Source organism: Dreissena polymorpha, chromosome 1 (assembly GCF_020536995.1).
Source record: "Dreissena polymorpha isolate Duluth1 chromosome 1, UMN_Dpol_1.0, whole genome shotgun sequence".
NCBI classification, from domain to species: Eukaryota; Metazoa; Mollusca; class Bivalvia; order Myida; family Dreissenidae; genus Dreissena; species Dreissena polymorpha.
In genome coordinates, this window is record NC_068355.1 from 102,738,013 (window position 1) to 102,762,923 (window position 24,911).

Consider the following 24,911-nt stretch of genomic DNA (forward strand, 5'->3'; position numbering starts at 1 on the left):
ACTTTATTCAACCCAAAAATTTAAGGTGATTTTTTTATATATTAACCTGTTAACTTATGCCTGCTTTTATAAAGTAAAAAAAATGTTGCAAATCATACTTTATAATTTTAAGAACTGGTATATATTTGTTTATTATAACATTTCATATTTCAGAGAATGCAGCCAAATGTCAGCGGTCCTCAGACTCCTCAAAGAAAGTTGGTCTTGCAGCTATATTTGACTTTGAGAATGTTGAAGAGGCCACAGCCGCCAAGCCCATGTCCTTGCAGGAGAAAATCGAAGAAGAAATAAAACAATATAAGCTAATGAATCAGATAAGCATAGAAAGCAACGCATTAGACTGGTGGAAGAAAAACTGTATCCAGTTCCCATTACTTGCCTCTGTCGCAAAACAACGCCTGTGCATACCAGCAACATCTGTGCCAGCTGAACGCGTGTTCAGCTCAGCCGGTGATATTGTAACTGCCCAAAGGGCGTCCTTGGCTCCAGAATTGGTTGACATGCTGTTATTTTGTAAAAAGAACTGTGATTTGTGATAATTTCTGTCCATTTTCTTAGGTTATGTGATGATAACATATGGACAGTTTAAAGTTAAATCATCATTGTTCTTCATTATAATTTATAGCGTTATCTTAACATTCTAGTCATAAAAATGTGTTTTCAAAAGAGTGTTTTTTCGATAGAGAGTATGACTACTTCTATCAAGTTTATTACAGTTTCTTTTACAGTTTTATTGTTTTCTGATTATTGAGTTTAATAAAGTTTGTAAAACTTGTTATTCTGCTGTTTTCTTCACAGATACATATTCTGTAAAATACCGCGGTACGTACCGCGATACAGTGTTGCCGTACCACGATATACCGCGGTACGCTCACGGCGTATCGTGACAGCCCTAGTTTCTTTGTTTCCAAGATAAATTATTGGAAGTGAAAGTGACCCAAGGCCAAATTTTAACTCCATTTGCTAGATTGAGGTCATTTAATTCTTAGCTTCCTTTACTTCCTGGGGAGAAATTCAACAGCTTTGTACCACAGATGTTTAGTTAGATATAGCATGATAACTGATGATGCAACATTCATACATAATAAATAAAGTCAAACTTGAAATCATGTACATTTATTTGTTAAATATACATTGATGCAACATTCAGAAACAATCGTGTCACAAAGATGCATGTAACTTGAACTAATTGTCACAGTCTAAAAAATGAATTTATTTAAAAAATGATTTTTTCTGTTACTGTCCACTCAAACAATTGTGCAGCAAGAATAAATATGAAATTCATCTTTGATAAAGACTACACAAAAGTCTACAAAATGTTTCAAGGTTTATATTGACTCAAAGTAAACAAGAAACCGTCGGAGACAGGTGATACTCCCCAAAGTTTTTTTTTGTCACAATATTGCACTATATATTCAGATAAAAGGAAACGTCTTAAGGGCACAGTAGTTGGGGGGGGGGGGGGGGGGGGGGGGGGGACAAGAATTTTTTTATAGAAAATTTCAAAGGGCCATTACTCTGTTAAAAATCATTCGACCAGAACCCGCTGATAATATGCACATCTGCTCTTGGTAGTGAAGCTTCCCATAAAGTTTCATCGAATTCCGGTCATTAGTTGCTGAGATTTAGCCCGGACAAGAATTGCACTATATGTACAGTTAATGGAAAATTTAAAGGGCCATAACTCTGTGAAAAAGAGATGTGTATGTCAGAAACACAATGCCCCCTAATGCGCCACTTTTTTTTTCTTTGACCTTAAAGTTTGACCTTGAAGTATGACCTTGACCTTTCACCACTCAAAATGTGCAGCTCCCCGGCGAAATGTTGTTCATGATTTCATGAACACTTCAAGCCAATCAAGAACTGTTCATGAACGGTTCTGAAAAAGTTCCTGAGCTTGGTTCATGAACTTTTGGACATGAACTGTTCTTAAGACATGTTCATGAACTGTTTATGAATTATTGTTGAACATTTCAAAGTTCATGAACAGTTCTTCATCTAACCATAAATACATAGTGCTGAACATTTCATGCACAAGTATTTCTAATGACTTTTCTGAGACAGACTTTAAGGATCCATCATGAACAATTCATGAATTCCTTTGTGCTAGATGTTTCATACATATTTTTGAAAGTAATATTGAAATGTCTAGCATACAAATCTTGTAGATTTGTGAAACCTGTGAAGTTAGTATGAATATGCATAGTACTTTCACCACTGTAAGTTAGAGTTCTTGACCTGTTCTAGAGAATTTTAAGAACATTTGTACAAGAAATGTTTAAGAACTGCCTTCAGGAACACTTCAATAACTTTTTAATGACCTTTCCTGTTCTTGAATTATTCTTAAACTATTCTTGAACACTTTAAGAACTTTTTTGAACAACATGTTTCCTTCTGATGTTCTTAAACAGGTCTACACAATGTTTTTGAACGAATGATGGACTTTTTAAGAATCCAATATGTTCTTAAAAGGATCTGTCATTGTTCTTGGAAGACTTAAAAGACAAGTTTAAGAACGTTTTAAGGACATCTTATTTCAAGAACAGTTTAAGATGATATCAAGAACTCAATGTACATTGCATTGCTGTTTTTACAAAGAAAGAATATTGTGTGCACAGAAAGTTGAAACGGAAGGCACATGGTTTATGTTATATTTGAAAATGTAAGTCTTTAATAAATTACCGGCTGAACTGATCAGCCATTGGTTCCATTTCAAGTTCTTTGGCACTGTAAGTGTAACCATTTCAGGGAAACCATTGATTAGTAAATGATTCTTGAACTGAAAATGAGACTATTCATAATCTTTTCAATACATGAATTATTCATGAACATATAGTGCAAAGTTGTATTATGAAATTTAAAGAGTATTATCAAACCACTTGTGTCTCAGTTATTAGTGTTATATTTAAATTATTGTTATATGTTGCTATCAATATGTTAAGTGCTTATACAAGACTTGTTTCTTCTTACCCTGACCTGTTTGTTGACCTTTGGTAACACTTATGATAACCTTTGCATAAATTGACAAATTCTTGTTCATGAATAGTTCATGAAAACTTCATGCCACCTCAGTTCATGAACTCTTGAAGAACTATGGTTCATGAACTATTCACTTACAGTTCGTGAACAGAAAATGAGCCATTGAAAAATAGAAGGAAAATGTTCATGAACTGTTCGTGAACAGCAAAACCCTGAAGAATTTTTCAAGAATTGTGTTGTTCATGAACTGTTCAAGAACACTTCATGCCATTGATGTTCATGAATAGTTCATGAACATTTCATGCCATAATGGTTCAAGAATAGTTCATGAACACTTCATGCCACACGGGTTCAAGAATAGTTCATGAACACTTCATGCCATAAGGGTTCAAGAATAGTTCATGAACACTTTATGCCATTAGGTTTCAAGAATATTTCATGAACACTTCATGCCATTAGTGTTCATGAACAGTTCATGAACTAAAATTTCAAGAACTTTTCACAGACGTGGCTCATTTTCTGTTCACGAACTATTCGTGAACAATTCATGAACTCAGTTCACAAACAGTTCATGAACTGTTCACGAATTATTCGTGAACTGCAGAACAACATTTCGCAGGGGGCTCCATGAGATACACATGCATGCCAAATATGAAGTTGCTATGTTCAATATTTAAAAAGTTATTGCAAAACTTTACTGTAATATTAATATTTTATTTTTTTTACCTTTGGCCTTGAAGAATGACCTTGACCTTTCACCACTCAAAATGTGCAGCTCCATGAGATACACATGCATGCCAAATATGAAGTTGCTATGTTCAATATTTCAAAAGTTATTGCAAAACTTTACTGTAATATTAAAGTTTTGGGACAGAATGACAGACAGACAGGCCAAAAACAATATACCCCGATCTATTGATCCGGGGGCATAAAAATCATCCGACCCGAACCGGCTGATAATATGCACATCTCCTCTTGGTACAAAGTGAAGCTTCCCATAAAGTTTCATTGAATTACGGTCATTAATTGCTGAGAAAAAGCCCGCACAAAATTTGTGCATGGTCGGACACACGGACGGACAGACGAAGCGGCGACTATAGCATAAAAAACACTCATTTACATGCCCAGGTGTCAACAATATGTACAATTAAACACAATCATCAGCAGGATATAGCCAACACCACCCTGGGGAAACAGGTTCATGAACTTCACAAATTTATTCATGAACTTCATGAATATATTTCATGAACTTCATGAACTTGTTCATGAATGTACAAAATATTCATAAATAACACATATGTATTCATGAACCTCAAGTTCATGAACTTGAAACAGGTTTGTAAACGTTGTTGTCATTTAAATTTAAGAAACTACGAAGATTGCTTATATAAGGTATAAAATACTTAAACTGTGTATACCCGGCGGAATAGCCGAGAAGGCTATTGCGTTTTTACTTCAGACTAACTCCAGGACTCTGGGGGTCACTGGTTCGAGCCCTGGTACCGGCTACATTTTTTTTCCTTTTTTTAAATTTTATTCTTGATTTTTTACTGGAGCTTTTAAGATCCAATGTTTACATTTATCAATATAAAGCATTTAATGACAAACTCCAAAATATGCCAAAACCTGTGAAAAGGCCACTTTAATAAATTACCGGCTAAACTGATCAGCCATAATTGTTCCATTTCAACTTCTTTGGCACTGTGTTCGCTTAATTATGTTTCCCAATTTTTGCTACATTGTATCACTTTTTCCTCTGCTTTATGAATGTTTTTGTTATCAACATTTTATTACAATTTTGAATTTTATCCTTTAGTTCTTTCAGTTTTCCAGGAATATTGCTCCTGTAGATTTTAATGACTGTGTTAAATAAGCTTTAGTACATAACTTTGTTGTGTTATTCTTTGTCTTCGTCTTTTAAATGAAGATCCTAAAATAATACAATGTTTATGAACATATTAAACTGGGAATAAAATATTATTTTTCTGTTATTATCATATTTCCATTGTTTTTCCTGTAAAAATATTTCTCAACTTGTCTTTTAACAAGGGCTGTTTGTAAAACATGCATGCCCCCCATATGGGCTCTCAGTTGTAGTGACAGCCATATTGTAAATATGTTGTTTTGTCACTGTGACCTTGACCTTTGACCTAGTGACCTGAAAATCAATAGGGGTCATCTGCCAGTCATGATCAATGTACCTATGAAGTTTCATGATCCTAGGCATAAGCATTCTTGAGTTATCATCCGGAAACCATTTTACTATTTCGGGTCACCGTGACCTTGACCTTTGACCTAGTGACCTGAAAATCAATAGGGGTCATCTGCCAGTCATGATCAAACTACCTATCAAGCTTCATGATCCTAGGCATAAGGGTTCTTGAGTTATCATCCGGAAACCATTTTACTATTTCGGGTCACCGTGACCTTGACCATTGACCTTGTGACCTGAAAATCAATAGGGGTCATCTGCGAGTCATGATCAATCTACCTATCAAGTTTCATGATCCTAGGCATAAGCGTTCTTGAGTTATCATCCGGAAACCATTTTACTATTTAGGGTCAGCGTGACCTTGACCTTTGACCTAGTGACCTGAAAATCAATAGGACTCATCTGCAAGTCATGATCAATCTACCTATCAAGTTTCATGATCCTAGGCATAAGCGTTCTTGAGTGATCATCCGGAAACCATTTTACTATTTCGGGTCAGCGTGACCTTGACCTTTGACCTAGTGACCTCAAAATCAATAGGTGTCATCTGCGAGTCATGATCAATGTACCTATGAAGTTTCATGATCCTAGGCCTAAGCGTTCTTGAGTTATCATCCGGAAACCACCTGGTGGACGGACCGACCGACAGACCGACCGACCGACAGACCGACATGTGCAAAGCAATATACCCCCTCTTCTTCGAAGGGGGGCATAACAAATCTATATTTATCTTTGTGAAGCCTGTTCATTAACAAATTCATAAAGTTCATGAACCTTTTTGGTTCAGAGTTCATGAATTTGTTCATGAATAAGTTCGTGAAATCCAATAGTTTGCGAAACACAAATTTAGCTTTTCATGAATATATTGTTCATGAATTGATTTATGAATATTTTTATGAAGTTCATGAATCTTTTGGTTAAGATTTCATGATTTTTTCCATGAATAAGTTCATGAATTTTTAGTTTGTGAAGCATAAATTTTGCTTTTCATGAATATCTTGTTTATGAATTGATTCATGAATAATTTCATGAATAAAATCATGAAGTTCATGAGTCTGTTTTCCCGGGGCACATTTAATGAAGCATTATCATCTGTACACATTGTTGGCAGGTAGTCCACAACTAGGTCATAACAAAATCTTTATATTACAGAGCCTTCAACAATGCAAAACATTTCAAGGCTTTGCACCCAAAGACAAGTCAGGTCAACCTCTGCGCAGGCATTAAAATGGTTCACATTTTCTAACCCTGTTCATTCAACCCAGCACAGACTGCCTTCCAGGGTACCACATTCCAGCCAAGCTGGGGTTCCCCAGTGTAGTGATCATCTTTGACAAAGGGCATGTTCCCATAACGAGCTCTATGTTTAATAAAAACTATATAGTGTATCGGTTTTATTATTAAAACAGGGAATTTTAGCATACTTTACCCATATCTTTCTGAATGTTCTTCATAACATAATGCTGAGATCATGTTCATGAGATTTTAAATTGATACAGTAATGCATGGTCAATAATCATAGCTATTTAGCTGTTTGTGATCAACATTACCCATTATCAACATTTGAAGTCATGCCCAGTGCACATACTTGATTATTAATACATAAAAAGTGTGATTATATACTTGTGGCACTGTGACAAAATTAAATATTGATTCATTATTAATTTTCATAAGTCAATAAAAGATCATTTGGGAATAATAGTCATCTCAATATGACATATCTATGCACACAAGTGTAATAAACATAAACATTACGTTCACATTCATATATAATCATGCAACGATATATTTGCCAATATCAAATAAAACATTGCATGTGCTGGCATAAACTGTCATATTAGCTGGAGTCACTGACAGGATAAATGGTAACTAACTGGTGCATGGTAACCAGATAGCTGCTTATGGGCTACAAATAATACCTTAAATGCAATTGAATCTTAAAGGTTAAACTTTCACATATGACACCTACACTATACAACAATCAACCTTAGTCTCATTCTGATACAAATCAGTCAAAAATAGTGGTACAGTATTTTGAGCAACCAGCATCCATGTTTCAACAATTTTTCCGAGTGCAACAATTTGCTGATGGGGACAGTTGGTACTTTGACTACCATCATTATCATAATAATAATTGCTTTACTTCTTGTCTAATTGTCCATGAAGCTGGACAATGTCACCACCCATATTTATGTCGAATTCCCTAGGCCAACATTTGACTACTCTTAAAATATATAAAGTGCATATTAACCTGTATTATCTGGACCAATTTTACCTTCAATTCTGTGAATCTTTATAGAATTTAATTAATAAACGAGCCAATAATATTTCTGAGGGGCACTTACAGGAACAGAAATTTTTCATAAACAATATCCACAAATGTACAAAAAAATAATAGAACACTAGCACGGTCTGTATGAATTTGTGACTACCTATTGACATTGAACAATAATTTATTATATTGAAAAGGAACATTTATACCTCTAATGTCATTTGATGCTAATATTTTTATATGGCTGTCAAATAATAAGGCACTTAAGTGCCACCTCCAATTCTTAGATCCATCTCTTTGGCATATCCTCAACCTTTTTTGGAAAATATTTTAAAACAAGAGATTGCCAAGCAATATTGTCCCCTACCGCTGAAAATCCACCATTGTCAGTAAAAAATTATTTATTTTTTTATATTTGTTGTTATATTTGCCATAGCAACCAAAATTCTTGAGGTAGGAACGAAATGAAATGACGTGCATACTCTCCATATTGCCATCTATCTATGTTTCAAGTTTCATGAAAAAAATATGAAGAACGTTTAAAGTTATCGCAGGATCCTGAAAAGTGTGACGGACTGACAGACTGACAGACTGACACACGGATACATTTTCCTATTTTTAAACTAAAGCGATATTATGATATGAAAAAACAAACATCAGTCACTTAATAATTATGTAGATCACTAAGTTTACCCTATAATTTGGCCACCAGAGCTGATAAAAAAACAACACAATTCTGCATTTTTAACACATTTATTTAAAAACATGAAAAAAAACTTTTAATTGAAGTCAATTACAATAAACTGCTTTTAAGCTATAAACAGTACAATAATTACATTTGAAAAGTTTTTCTAAATTGAAAACTAAACAAGAACTGGTCATTTTTGAAGAAAAGATTATTTTGAGATAAACTAAAGTATATTTTTAAAACACTAAATATAATTAGATCTCTGAAATATTAAAATAAGAGGGCCAAGATGGCCCTAGTTCGCTCACCTGAGAGGAGTCGGTTCATTCAATCTTTACCAAACATCAAACTTGACCTAGATATTGTCCAGACAAACATCCTGGTCAAGTTTCATCATTATTGAACCAAAACTCTGACCAGGTGACCTATATTTTGAGTTGAGTTGAGTTACCAAACCTCAAACTTTGCTTACAACAAGGGCTGTTTGTAAAACATGCATGCCCCCCATATGGGCTGTCCGTTGTACTGGCAGCCATTGTGTGAATACGACTTTTGTCACTGTGACCTTATCCTTTGACCTAGTGACCTGAAAATCAATAGGGGTCATCTGCAAGTCACGATCAATGTACCTATGAAGTGTCATGATCCTAGGCAAAAGCGTTTTTGAGTTATCATCCGAAAATCATTTTACTATTTCGGGTCACCGTGACCTTGACCTTTGACCTTGTGACCTCAAAATCAATAGGGGTCATCTGCGAGTCATGATCAATCTACCTATGAAGTTTCATGATCCTAGGCATATGCGTTCTTGAGTTATCATCCGAAAATCATTTTACTATTTCGGGTCACCGTGACCTTGACCTTTGACCTAGTGACCTGAAAATCAATAGGGGTCATCTGCTAGTCATGATCAATCTACCTATAAAGTTTCATGATCCTAGGCATATGCGTTCTTGAATTATCATCCGAAAATCATTTTACTCTTTGGGGTCACCGTGACCTTGACCTTTGACCTACTGACCTCAAAATCAATAGGGGTCATCTGCGAGTCATGATCAATCTACCCATGAAGTTTCATGATCCTAGGCATATGCGTTCTTGAGTTATCATACGGAAACCATTTTACTATTTCGGGTCACCGTGACCTTGACCTTGTGACCTCAAAATCAATAGGGGTCATCTGCAAGCCATGATCAATGTATCTATGAAGTTTCATGATCCTAGGCCCAAGCGTTCTTGAGTTATCGTCTGACAACCACCTGGTGGACCGACCAACCTACCGACCGACCGACCGACATGAGCAAAGCAATATACCCCCTCTTCTTCAAAGGGGGGCATAAAAATAAATATTATGACCAAGATTGATAAAATCTGTAACAAAATTGTGACCTCTAGAGTGTTTACAACGATTTTGTATAATATAATGAAAATTTGGACAATCTAAGGGCAACAAGCGAATTCGTTGAATTGATATTCCCCGCCAATATGCTTCTGGACACAAAAGTGTTATATTAGACACTCAAAAAAGCATTTTTTCAAGATACAAAGGGCCATAACTCAGTTATTAACGAATAGTGTACAATGCAATTTGGCGTGCATCATCCTCTTATCCATATATATACTCATACCAAGTTTCAATGAAATCCGCCAAAGCACTTCCAAGATATGGAAAGACGGAAGGACGGAAAGACCGACGGACAACGCCAAAACAATATCCCTCCGCCTATGGCGGGGGATAATAATTATGGCATTAATTATGTGATTTTGCTCATTATCAAACTTGACTGAGAGCTTTCAGCAACTTTGATAAAGAATGCTTGAGAAATGTGAATGCCAAAGTGTTTATAAACCAAATGTGGATGGGCGGACGGCAGACAAAGACCAATCCTAAAACCTCACCTAAGCAATCAGGTGAGCTAAAAAGTGTGTTTCACCGATCTAAGCCGTTTTCCAACTTGTACGAGAAATCAATAAAACCAATGTATTGACTAAGTTTCACGATGATTAGGCAAAAAATGTGACTTATATAGTGTTCGATCACAAGGTTTCTCTCTAGTCACATATGGAAAACTGCCCCACCCCCCCTGGCAGCCATGTTTTTTTACCGATCGGGACCATTTGCGAACTCATCTGAGATTCATGATGATTGGACAAAATATGTGACTTCTAGAGTGTTAACAAGCTTTTTTTACTATATAAATATAAGAAAACTGCCCCCGGCAGCCATGCTATTCAACTGACCGGAACCATTTTCGAACTCAACTCTCATATCAAGGAAACAAATGTTCTGACCACATTTCATGAAAATTGGGCCAAAAATGTGACTTCTAGAGTGTTCACATGTTTTCACTTTATAAATATAGAGAAAAATGCCCTGCCCACTGGCGGCTATGTTTTTTCACCGATCTGGACCATTTTCGAACTCGTCCGTGATATCAATAAAACGAATGTTTTGACCAACTTGAATGATGATTGGGCAAAAATTGTGACTTCTAGAGTGTTTACAAGGTTTCTTTATAGCTAAATAAGGAAAACTGCCCCCCCCCCCCCCGGCAGCCATGTTATCGAACTGTCCAGAACTATTTTCGAACTCTACTCTCAGATCAAGGAAACAAAATGTTCTGACCAAATTTCATGAAAATTGGGCCAAAAATGTTACTTCTAGAGTGTTCACATGTTTTTACTATATACATACTGTAAAAACGCAGTCATAAGTCGAGATTTTTAACCTCCAAAATTTGATTAAAATTACGTTATCGACTTATGAGGTCTTTCATGAAATTCGACGAAGATTGATCCCCGCGGCAATTGTTGTTGTTGTATAGAAAACTTGTTGAAATATGACACACTAAATGTCGTCTTTTAACTGATACTTCAGAGCTCCAGATAAGGGTCGTATTTTCGTAATTACGAATTTTTTTTTAGTCCGTTACGTATTTATTTTAAAATCTTGTCGTACCATAAAGAATTACAAAATCAAGTTATGAATATTATTTTTACATCGCTTCGTATCGATTTTTATTGAGTTCTTTTCGCGTATTAAAGATCTTTGGGGTGCTTATATAGAATGGTTATCGGGTTTGTTTAACAAAGCGCATTTTTTCCTATAAAAGCGGCGTATACCGTCTATCAGTCAAAAAACAATGGCGGCGCCCAGAGAGCGTCCTAAAAAACTGCAAAGCGTCCAAAAACACGCTTTTAACATATTGTACGCAAAATGAGCCGAAGTTAAATGTTTAGAAAGACATTATAGAAATGATCTTATACGATGTTGTATGTTCAGTTTCTGACACAGTCGGAAAAGCTAAACAAAAACGCGACACGACTTTCCAAACTTAAACACACACAAAACATTGAACGAGTGATAGGGACAAGTCCCGTGGCTAATCGTTGAAAAGATTGAAGGGGAGACCCGTTTTAATTGTGAAATATGTAAAAAATCATCTAAGGCATGCAATCTAAGCACAGTTTGGGCATATGAAGGTATTTGAAAAATAAAATTGTATAATACTGAAAAGACACTGTTGAACTCGTATAAATAAAGTTGCTAGTATGTTTATTTAGATTTTTTTTGCATTAAAATAACCATTATTATTTATTTTTAGGTCATTTATAAAAAATAAGAATTATTTTCCAAAACTTAGTAGTAACGTTAAGAATAAAATTTCAGAGTTAAGAATTCTTTTTTAAAATCTGGTAGTAATTTTAGAATTTCACAAAACCTTATCTGGAGCTCTGATACTTACCAATTAATATAACCACAGTTTGACGCAACATTTCTCTTATTTTTATTTTCATAATTTAATCCAAAGTTTTCATGTTAGCAGGTGGGTTTTTTTTACAACTGAATGTGTAAACAAAAGATCAAGTCATTTTTAAAGTCGAGCGAGAATTGGCAACCTGACAGTTTGACAGTTTAGCGTCATCAACGGAAAGCTGCTTCCTGTCAAGAAGCCATAAAGCATCCCCTTCTAGCCAATAAAATAAGATTCCTTTAATTTGTGAAGCAACATGGTTAACCGATCACGAGTTTGTTATTCACTGGTAATCGCCCAATTATGTTTGAGCACATGCATAGCTCAGCCTTTGAAACTGTTATGTAGAACAAAGGTGGAGTAAGCAGTCTGTTGGTTATGTCAATCAAGACATGTTTTACCGAGGCACTAATCAATTGTTTTGATAGTCAGATTACAAGTACAAAGATTTGATTACAGTGATCACAGTGTGTCATCGGATTATAATTTCGCTTAGTTATTACTAGCATGGACAGTTTAGTGCAAACATTATGATAATTTATTAATTTGACTAACAAATTTGATATGTGAAAATGCATGGAAAACGCAAACGCCATGCGTATGACAATGCGTTTAAAATACGCGTGATAGAATTTGCAAAGCAATCAAATAATAATAGTGCTGCTTAACGCGAGTTTGGTGTTTTGTATGTCGACTCGTTGTTGTGTAAATTACCATGTACATGTATATACGTTCTGGTTTCCTATGTTGTTGATTTTGTTTTTATGTGGTTCATAATGATATGCTTGTCTATATTTTTATTTATTATTTTCGATTTCCTAAATATATATTGTATTGATTATATTAAACAAAGTACATAATACACGTGTCCGCTATGTCTACGTCGCACAGGGCTATGATGACGTCATGGTCTATGTATAGAATAAAAACTTCCCGTACATTTAAAATGGCGTCTGTTTATGAAATTCGTGGACGGACAATTTCTGACTCGACTTATGACTTGGACATATTCAAAATCTCCAATTTTCGTATCATTTTTTTACCCCCGACTTATGAGCAGGTAGACTTATGACTGCATTTTTACGGTATAGAGAAAAATGCCCTGCCCACTGGCGGCCATGTTTTTTCACCGATCCGAACCATTGTTGAACTCGTCCATGATATCAATAAAACCAATGTTTTTGACCAACTTTTATGATGATTGGGCAAAAATTGTGACTTCTAGAATGTTTACAAGGTTTCTCTATAGCCAAATAGGGAAAACTGCCATTATATACATAAAGAAAAATGCCCCGCCCACTGGCAGCCATGTTTTTTACGCGATCTGGACCATTTTTGAACTCGTCCGAGATATCAATAAAACAAATGTTTTGACTAACTTTCATGATGATTGGACAAAAATTGTGACTTCTAGAGTGTTTACAAGGTTTCTCTATAGCCAAATAGGGAAAACTGCCACTTTATACATATAGAGAAAAATGCCCCGCCCACTGGCTGCCATGTTTCTTCACAGATCTGGACTTTTTTTCGAACTCGTCCGAGATATTAATTAAATCAATGTTTTGACCACCTTTCATGGTGATTGGGCAAAAATTGTGACTTCTACAGTGTTTACAAGGTTTCTCTATAGCCAAATAAGGAAAACTGCCCCGCCCACTGGCGGCCATGTTTTTCAACAGACCGGAACCACTTTTGAACTCAATCAAGATATCATTTAGACAAACATTTTGACAAAGTAACATGAAGATTGAACATAAAATGTGACTTCTACAGTGTTTACAAGGTTTTTCTTTTTTTGACCTAGTGACCTAGTTTTTGACCCGGCACAACCCAGTTTCGAACTCGGCTGAGATTTTATTGGGGCAAAGCTTCTGACCAAGTTGGGACAACAAATGTGGCCTCTAGAGTGTTTAAGAGCAAATGTTAACGGACGGATGAATGGAAGGACGGACGGAAGGACGGACCGACGGACAAAGACCGGTCACAAAAGCTCACCTGAGCAATCAGGTGAGCTAAAAAGCTTCCATTAATAAAAATAATGTTTTGAGCATAACAGTTTTATAAAATTTTAATTCATAAAGGTCAGTGCCTGAGATAAGTATTGGCCAGCTGTTTATCATACCATATTAGTGTAAAAAAAAAAATTCCCCCCCCCCCCCCCCCCAAGTCCCAAATCCAGGACTTTTTTTTAACCTACTTTCGTTGAGAAACCTATTTTGAGCCATAAAAAAGGGCACACAATATTTATTAGCTCTTAAACCCAAGTGACTCATTTCTTACAATCAATACATGGTTTTTCAAACACTGCACCACTCTAAGGATTAAATAGTTTAGTTCTATTTACATATGCAAAATCCAAATGCAAACGATAACGCCTCTGATTCATATGAAATATGATTAAATAGCAGAAATAAATTCATTGTTAGCACAAAGTCTTAACGTTATCCAAGGGCTATCTTGTTAGGGGCAATGTCAAACTTTGGGTGGATCACCTTTAATCTAAAATGTCAAGTTGATAACCCTGACATATAATGAAAGGTAATTGTTAGTGCTTTTAACATAAATAAAATGACAACCTAGAAATATACTTCCCTGACAATTTGTCTATTTGGCAGACACAATAGAAAATTGCTATTAGTCCAGCGGGCAAATATGACAATTAAGTGCAAATTGGTTAACGCAAACTTGATTTATTTAGCTGAAAACACCTGTTTGTTGTTCTTCTATTTTAAGTAACAGTGACATTGACCCATAAATACAGTGACATTGACCCATAAATACAGTGACATTGACCCGGCTGGCCCCAAAATAATTCCCAAGCTAGGTCTTTATGAAAACTGCGAGCACACAAAATTTCAGTGTAATATCTACGAGCACACAAAATTTCAGTGTAATATCTACGAGCACACAAAAATTCAGTGTAATATCTCCATCCAAACTCAATTAAGTTATTACATGAAAACTAATTTCTACTTTCAGTTACAGTGATATTGAGCAAAATTACACCACACAACTCAAAAACGATCCCAGACTTGGTCTCCATACAAATTTGCTCTATCCCAAAATTATCAAGATCGGTCCATGCAAATTTCAATAATTGCAAGGAAACCTGACTTGTGAGACGCAGCCCGCCCGCTTTACCCAAATCTTCATAGAAAACCTGCATGGTTAAAATAAGCTAAAAAAAGTTAATTAAAAAGACTTGAAAAAAAGTCATATTCTTCAAGACATTTAATTTTATTTAGGGGTTTCTCAGTTACAGTTTTGATTCAATCACTGTGCATGTAGATTATTAAATGGCCTAAGCATAAGCTGAGAAGTAAAATGTTTTGTTTGATTAATTGAAGTGAAAGACTAAGAACTCAAACATTCAGAAAAGACTAAAATAAAACATTGGAAACTTTACCATTGTATCATCTTTGCATTAAATTACATTTAGGAAGAACAGCTGAAATCTGGTTCTTTGAAATATCAAATACATTAAGTTGCACTTCATTTGTTTAGCGTGAGGCAATACAATTCGAAAGCTTAGTAATATAGGACATTTGACAACCCTCAAACAACATAATAACTCACTGCTAATGACACTAATTTGTCAACTGCTATATCACGCCCATTTAACACTTTTATTCTTACAAGTTCTAAAACTAAGAAAAATGTGTGTAATAAAAACATTACTTGCTGGAGAAATTTGCCTTTTGACATTAAATGCTTAAATGATATTTATTGAAAATCTTTTTTACTGTCTCAAAACTGGCATAAGTATTAGATGTAATATATTTCTTTGAATATACACTTCAACACCGTTATTTCGAAGTCGTCGAGACCGTTAAAAAAACTTCGGATTAAAGATAATTCGAAAAAAACATTTGACAGACGACTTCTTTGATTCTGAAAAAATACATCATTGTGGAATTCGCATGGTTCGGTCATACTGTACTTTTACATAAAAATGTAAACTAGTCAGATAGCAATAGATTTCTACTTGTAACAAACGGAGGAATAAAACGATTCTTTTTCTTCTTTTTATTTTTCTCTAATTACAGAACATATAAAATAAAATGCATAGCCCATCATACAGGTGCGAATTATAGTTTTGGGACCGACATAATCAATTCAAATTAACGATTTCTTCGGTTTAACGAAGTATGGATTAACAATGAAATTTTACATTGAACAAAGAAGAACCACAATCGGGTCCCAAAAAATACTTCGAAATAACAGTGACTTCGGATTATCGGTGTTCGAAACAACTGTGTTGAAGTGTATAATTATAATATCCTTTGAAATAAAAAGATGCACTAACTTATGATGCCTATATTTATGCAAAATCTTAGCTTTTATAGTTATAATATATTTTAATAACTTTATATAATAATTAAATTTTACAGTTTTATAATATAATGATAACCAATATCAGACTATATATTATAAATGTAGTAACATTTAATAACATTATTACAAATGATGCATTTATCCTTGTAAGTCTGCCTAAGACGGTCCTCAGCCCGTTTGCGAAAGGAGGAAGGTTGGACGTGGAGCTAGCAACCCCACCCTGGAAAAAAGTACCCCACTACAGAAACCGAAGCAACAGTTAATATAAACCAGCGCTCGATTCAGGAAGATGCCTCTGCAGACAGACCTATGACGCAGGTTGGTGAAAGCCTTATGGAAGCCAGCCTGCCGACACATTTTCTTTCGATGAAGGCAAAAACAAAAGAAGGAACTTGAAATGTAAGAACTATGTATGAAACAGGGAAAGCAGCTCAAGTAGTAGATGAGATGAAGCTGCTACAACGTCCAAGTACTACGAATATGTGAAAGTAGATGGAATTGATCCGGTCTGAACACATTAGCAACTGGAGAGAAGATCCTCTACTCGGGACACGCTGAAGAGAACCATGATTACACAGAAGTAGTTGCCATCATGATGGCCCCTGCAGCTGCTAACGCACTCATGGTGTGGCAGCCAGTTTCCTCCAGAATCATGACAGCAAGATTCAACTCTAAAGGGAGTAAGGTGACCATCGTCCAGTGCTATGCCCCCACTAACAATGCAGATGAAGAGACAAAGGAAACATTCTACGTCGCACTGCAAACAGTAGTTGACAAACTACCTAAGAGAGACATCAAGCTACTGATGGGTGACATGAACGCCAAGATAGGGAAATACAACACAGGTAAGGAATTGATCATGGGTTCCCAGGCCCTCGGAGATATGAACAAAAATGGCGAACTGTTCACAGACCTTTGTGCCTTCAATGACCTGGTCATTGGCGGCAGTACGTTCCAACACAAAGACCTCCACAAAGTAACATGGATATCACCAGATGGTTAGACAAGAAACCAGATAGTCTACATCACTATCTCAAGAAAGTGGAGACACAGCCTGCAGGACACTGTCTCCAAAAGAGGAGCCGACGTAGCCTCAGACCACCAACTAGTGATGGGAGTCATCAAGATCAAGCTACAGGCCTTCAGAGACACAGCAGATAGACCACAGGCTAGATTCAACATCCAAAGACTCAAAGAAACAGGCTTCAGGGATACCATCTCAGTTTCTCTTAAAAACAGATTTGAGGCCTGATGTATGGTGACATAAGAAATGCCACTGGACAAACACTGGAGCTGCCTGAGGGACACATGGAAAGAATCGAGCCAAGAAGTCCTGGGAAAAAGAGCCAACACTTTTAAAGAATGGCTCTCCGGAAACACCTGGAACCTCATAAAGAACAGGTGAGACATCAAACAGAAAATCAACAACACCAAGAATGAAGACGAAAAGAAAGTTCTCCAGGAAGAATATACTAGTATGAACAAAGAAATAAAGAAAAGTGCCAGGACAGACAAGAGAGTCTTCTTTGACACCCTGGCAACAGAAGCAGAACAGGCAGCTGGAAAGAGAGACCTCAGCACTCTGTACAATATCACCAGAACTCTCTCTACCAATTAGTCCAACCAAAACATACCAGTCAAAGACAGCGAGGGACATACTATCACCAAGGAGGAAAACCAGAGGGATCGATGGGCCCAACATTTCAAGGAAGTTTTTAACCGACCTTAACCATCAGAGAGACTGGATATACCTCCTGCAGACACTCCACTCAGAGTCAACACCAGCCCTCCAACAAAAGCTGAGATGCAGAAAGCCCTGAAGGGGCTGAAAAACAATTAAGCACCTGGACCAGATGGAATTTCACCTGAAGCACTAAAGACAGACTCTTCCACCACAGAAACCATGCTGTTGTCCCAACTGCAGAAAATCTGGGCAGAAGGAAGAGTCCCAGCAGATTGGAAAAAAGGACACCTAGTGAAACTTCCAAAGAAAGGAGACCTTGTACTCTGCAAAAACTGGCGAGGCATCATGTTATTGTCAGTGCCAAGCAAGGTACTAACCCGCATCATCTTGGAGCAACTTAAAGATGGAGTCGACAAAAGACTCAGACCAGAACAAGCTGGCAAAAGACAAATCGTGCACCGACCAGATCGCCACGCTCTGAGTCATCATTGAACAATCCCTGGAGTGGCAGTCAATGCTGTTCCTAAACTTTGTTGCCAAGCTTTTGACAGTGTTGACAGAGAGGCCATTTGGAGACTCCTCCATCACTATGGAATCCTGCCAACATTTGTCAACCTGATTCAGCAACTGTACGAGGGCGCCACATGCCAGGTGATCCACAATGGCAAACTGACAGAGGACTTTGAGATAACTACAGGAGTCCTCCAAGGGTGCATGCTGTCACCGATTATCTTCCTGCTTGTGGTGGATTGGGTCATGCGGGAGACAACCAAAACGGGTAAAACCGGAATCCAGTGGACCCTCACACAGACCTTGGAGGATCTTGAATTTGCAGATGACTTGTGCCTGATGTCCCAATGCTTCCAACACATGCTGCAGAAAACAGACCACCTTGCCAGAAAAGCAGCAAAAACCAGACTGCAAACTAACCTGGAAAAGACAGAGGCCATGGCCGTGAACGAGAAACAGCAGAAGCCAATTACCCTAGGAGACAAACATCTCAAGGAGGTGGACTCCTTCACCTACCTTGGCAGCGTTGTGTCAGCAACAGGCGGTTCTGATAATGACATTAAGGCTAGACTTGGAAAAGCCAGATATACCTTCAACACCCTAAGGCCAGTCTGGAAAGCAGCATCCCTCTCTATCCACACTAAACTCCGGATTTTTTACAGCAACTTCAAGTCTGTCCTCCTCTACGGCTCTGAGACCTGGAGAGTCACAAACACTCTGACCAACAAGATTCAAGTCTTCATTAACAGGTGCCTCCGAAACATCCTATAGGTCAGATGGACAGACAAAGTCAAGAACACCGACATATGGAAACCAGCTAACCAGGATCCCATCGGAAAACAGATCGCAAGGCGGAAACGGAGGTGGATTGGTCACACCTTGCGAAAACCTCCAGAAGACATCACCCTGCAGGACTTACATTGGAATCCCCACGGCAAAAGACGAGACGGACGCCCTAAGACCACATGGAGGCGATCCTGTGAGGAAGAAATGAAGAACTGTAAAATGTCATGGGGAGAGCTAAAGAAAGCAGCCCAAAACAGAGTACGCTGGAGGACTGTTGCCGAGGCCCTATGCTCCACAAGGAGCTCAAAGGAATAAGTCAAGTAAGTCATTGATCCTTGTATTCTAGAATACTTGCACAGTACTTATGTGAAGACCTATAAATCCATGTGTTATAAATGCATCTGAAATAGTATTCAAATGCCTTAGTGCTTGATTTGAAGCAGTTTGTACCATCACCTGCATTTTAATCTATTTGATAATGCATTCAGTTTTTCAAGGCTGCCTTTTAATGACATAAAAGAGCTTAAAATGTCATGAAGAACAGTTTTATATTACAACCCTGATAACACTTAAGCACTGGGCCAAAATTACAGGTGCATTCTTGTGATGGGTAATTCATTTCCTTTTCAGTCATTTTGCATATCAAAGCAAATAAATCAAACTCAAATCTATTTGACGTGAATCATGTTATTGAATGGAATATTGCTAGTGAAACCATGCATATGCAAGCATGAGTCCAGTGGCGATCAATGCATGTGGGAAAATGTCAAACCCATTCATAATTTTTTTCTTCACTGTGCATATGTTGCAATTAATATAGTCTGAGTTAAATAGGATAAAATACAAAGATTTGGAAAATATAAATTAACTTTATATGGGCATTGGGATATAAACAAACAGTAATGGCAAACATAAACTAGAAATGGCACGGCCACGGCCGACGTGTATCCCCATGCCGCAACTTTTGACCCAGAAGTCAGATCAAAATTCCAAATAGTGCACTGTCGCACATATGCTCCATAGCTACCACGTGTTTTAAAGCAGGGATTTCAATAGATTTTAAAAACCAGGAGTCAATGACCCCTGCACTGAAATTTTGAGGAGTCAAATTGAAAAATGCTGGGGTCATGATACATAGCACAACATATTTTAATGAATTGGTGCATTAAAATCTACTTCCTTATAACACTTTTAAGTCTTTTCACACATTTAAGATCTGTGCCGGTAGCACCTTTTCATGACATACTTATCATCATTATATTATGATCATTGCTATGATAGCTTTTCTAACAAAACACAATCTAAATGCATGGAACATCTAGTATACCTATTACTGTTTATCCGAATACTATGCATGTCCGAAATATGGACACTTAAGAATGCCTTACCTGTAGTAGTTTTACTTTAATAATCCAAAATTTTCTTTTTCTTATCTGGTTTAACAAACCTTATCAAATGTTTTAAAAAGCCAGTTAATGCTTTCTCCATTAATGAATCACCATTACTTGCAATTTGAATCGCCAGCTTTGAATTGAACGCGGGTTGAATGTTACGTCGGCCATTTACAAATGTCGAAGGTCGACATAGCAATTAAATTCTACTCGGATAATTTATATATTATCGAGGAAATGTGTTTTCTCAATGTTTATGTGTAGCATTATGACTTGTTAGTATAAAAAATGAACTGTGATTCCAGTTTATATAAGATGGGTGTTACTCATAATTATCGGTGGATTAACAAATTGACAAAACTCGCTGGATTTATCATACTACACTTCAACACCGTTATTTTGAACACCGATAATCCGAAGTCACCGTTATTTGAAGTATTTTTCAGGTCCTGATTTTGGTTCTCCTTTGTTTAATGTAAAATTTCATTGTTAATCCGAACTTCGTTAAACCGAAGAAATCGTTAATTCGAAGTGTTTCAGTCGGTCCCAACACTATAATTCGCACCTAATTATCAACCTTTAATCTGAAGTCAAAACTGCAAAATACGGTGCATAATTTCACACCTTTGTCGTGGGGCGTCAAAAGCCGATCATTACACCTTTGTCGTCTGCGCGAACGCCGTTGTTCAGAGATACATCGCGTATTAGTTAAAAAAATGTTTCATTTCCGAAAATGTATTCATATGTATGTATGTCTGATAATTTGTGCTTTCTTTATATTTTATATGTTCTGTAATTAGACAAAAATAAAAACAAGAAATCGTTTTATTCCTCCGTTTGTTACAAGTGGAAATCTATTTGCTATCTGACTAGTTTTCGCGTGTAACAAAACCATGCAAATTCCAAAACGTTTTATTTTTACAGAATCAGAGAAGTCTTCTGTCAAATGTTTATTTCGAATTATCGTTAATCCGAAGTTTTTTTAAAAGGTCCCAACGACTTCCAAATAACGGTGTTGAAGTGTAGTCTATCTACCTAATTAATAGACCTTTGATCAATTTTGTTTTTTCTTTAATTACTTTTGCTGACTTTGTTTAACTGTGCCGTCTGCAAAGTCTGCAAAAGACCCTGCAATTATCGGATGGTCAATCAAATATCACGTAATCGCTGCTGCTTATTACCCAGTTAGTGCGCATGCACTATTTAGACGGTGACGTGTATTGGAAGAGATCAGATAAGTTAAACAACTCCCAGGGTATTCCCTTGATAAAAGACCGAGTTTCAAATACGGAAGCATTAATTTCAATTAATAGCACAGCGGGATTTATTACCATGGAACTCGAGATGTTAACTGACTGACGCACAGGTCAAGTTTTCGATGCGTCAAAATGACGCACAGCAGAAAAAAGGGTTGTGTCAAAAACGAGTCATTTTTAATTTGCTTGCGTCAAAACGCAGGATTCTGCGTCTATTGAAATCCCTGTTAAAGTTTCAAGGTTCTAGTGCTAATAGTGTAGGAGGAGATAGTGGTCAGGACGGACAGACAGACGGCGGAGATAACCACATAATCCCCCCGCTCCAATTCAGAGCATGGGGATAAAAAAACAAAGAAAAGTCACTTGGATTTATCAACAAGACCAAATTCATGTTTTCATTTCATGTAAATGTTTCAAGCATTGTTTACTTTAGCTAACATTTTATAGGTACATAAAGATTGTTTAGGGTGGAGCATACACTATTTCAATTAAATTCATATTTGATTCCATTCAAATATGTAAATTAGTATGGGAATATTGTTTTTTAACGATGCAACTATTTTTCAATATTGATATTAAACAGATATTAAGCAGATTTAAGATACTATAAAAACTTCCTTAAAACAACAAATACATTAAATTATATGACTAATACAACTTCATCTGCATGAATAATAGTCATCTTAAAACTCAAGTCTGTTACAATTGTAATAGAATTATTTATTCAAATTTAAGTGCCTTGTTCATTTTAAGGCACACATTTGTTCAAATCAATCCATAAAGATCAACCTAAAAAGAAATGACAAGCGCGAACAATTCAGTTATCACAGTTAAATCAGCAACTACGTCCCAGTGAGTATTTTCTAAATTACAAGGAGCTCATTTCACGATTGACGGCCCCTTTACAATAATGTTGACAGGTCTATAATAGCCCATTAAGAAAGGAATTTAATTGTGATTTCAGCTAGAAAAAAACAGATACGTTGTATTATTGTCCGTGTAAAATTACGAAAAGGAGCAAAACTGAGTCATAGTAGCTAAAGTAATAAACATAACGAACTAAGTTAACTCATCAGATCTGTAACATTTTAAAACCAATTTTGTTTGATATTAATTTCAGTACACGTACATGTTTTTCAAGGCTTTAAATAAGCCTGATCAGTTTACTGACACTGATTTCAATTTTCAAATAAAGGACTCAATCATGAACATTGTTTACACTCTTTATCTACATCTGAAGATGCTTATGGTATGCCAAAGCTTCGTAAAAGTAAGTGCAATAAACATCTTCAACACCCACATGACAAACTGCACATATTTGACTTGAGTTAAACTGTAAGTCCAAACCTTCACAATTGTTTGAATTTAGTAGCAGGGAAAATACACAGGATTAGGGTTACTATTTACCATTATTACATACAACAGTTGAATGCTTTTTTTTATCAATAAGTACTGGTTTTAGGCAAGATCTTTGAAATCAACTTCCAAGTCTGTCATGTGATGACTTTAAAATTGACCCAGACAATTTGATGTACGAAGTTTTCAGATAGTGTTTTTTAATTTACCCACCACACTGGCGCATTGACCCAAATTATAAATTGTGCTGCCTTTGTAACCAGCTTTCAATTTATATTAAATTTCGATCCCATCGATCTTATCATTCAATTACATTTATGCATGCTTTAATTAAGATGCGTCACAAGAAAATGTCTTTTATACCATATGGTAGCTAAAGGATTCACCCTGTCCACTATAAACAGAGTGCAGAATCAACACGGTTTTCAGGGGTTTACACACGGGCTGGACAGAATGCAATCACACCGTTAAGTACTTAATTTTTGCAAATATCTCAAGTTATTGAAATACATTTGCCAAAATCTATACTGCATACAAGACAGTTTTTCTTGCAGTTTGTGCCAATATCTTAAGGTTTAAGAATAAATCCTTGAATTAGCCGGAAATCAGTGACAAACTTTTACGTTACGTTAAACATAACCCCCCATTAACCGCGTACAAGGAATGCAGTAAAAATGTAAATTTTGAACAAGAACACATGCTTATTAAATAAAGTAATTCTGATGTATTTCAAATTGCCATAAGCAGCATAAAAATGTGTCTTTTATACACTAGTTGAAATTCTTAAGAAAACTTGTTTTAAAAGGTTATTTGAATTAAAGCATCATTACCGTCGTGTTAAATCTCTTTAAGTTAAAAAGTGGAACCCTGATAAAGTTACCCCAGGTTGGGTGGTCTCATTAGTTGACAGAATGTGCATATGCGCAGGAATAGGGCATAAGACCCATTTTTGCATGACTCGTGTCAATCAACCTGATGCGGAAATATATGCATGTGATAGTCTTTTTCATTTTTCATTATTGAAAATTAGTGAAGGTAAAATATTCCTGAATGTATATTTAAAAAACTCAAACACTGTTCAGCTGAATAAACATTTGCTTAAAATCATTTGCTTAAAATGTAAATTAATTATCTAATACTACCATTTAAAACTTTTAAAAATGTGGAGAAACTTAGAATACAAAAGAATCTGTCCGCAGCATAGCCGCAAACTTTGTTGGTTTTGTGTAAGCTGTACTGTAAGGAAAAATGCCCCGCCCCCTGGCAGTCATGTTTTTTCAATGTACCGGAACTATTTTTTAACAGATATTTATAAAACAAATGTTTTGATCAAATTTCATGAAGAATGGACTCAAAATGTGACTTACAGAGTGTTAACAATGTTTTACTAAAGCCATATAAGGAAAACGCCCGCCCATGGTGGCTGTGATTTTAACAGACTGGAAGAATTTTCAAGACATGATTGCAACGAATGTTCTTACTAATTTTCATGAATTTCATAAATTTGACTTATAGAGTGTTAACAAGGTGTAACTATATCCATATAAGGAAACTGCCCCACACCCTTGCGGCCATGTTTTTTTTCAACCAACCAGAACATTTTCTAACTTGTTCAATATATCATAAGGACAAATGTTGATTGTTCTGACCAAGTTTCATGGAGATTGGCCATATTTCCAACAGACCA

General features: G+C 36.2%; 1 protein-coding gene and 1 long non-coding RNA gene across 3 annotated transcripts in view; both read right to left on the reverse strand.

Moving 5' to 3' along the window:
• LOC127865222 (somatomedin-B and thrombospondin type-1 domain-containing protein-like) overlaps nucleotides 1–24,911 on the reverse strand; it is an 86,120-nt gene that overhangs the window by 49,414 nt on the left and 11,795 nt on the right. The gene's annotated exons all lie outside the window — the stretch shown is intronic.
• Nucleotides 8,851–9,529, reverse strand: LOC127865285 (uncharacterized). Its single transcript, XR_008042575.1, has 2 exons — nucleotides 9,173–9,529; nucleotides 8,851–9,027 (listed from the first exon to the last, which is right to left on the reverse strand). It is a non-coding gene; the product is annotated as an uncharacterized LOC127865285 (long non-coding RNA).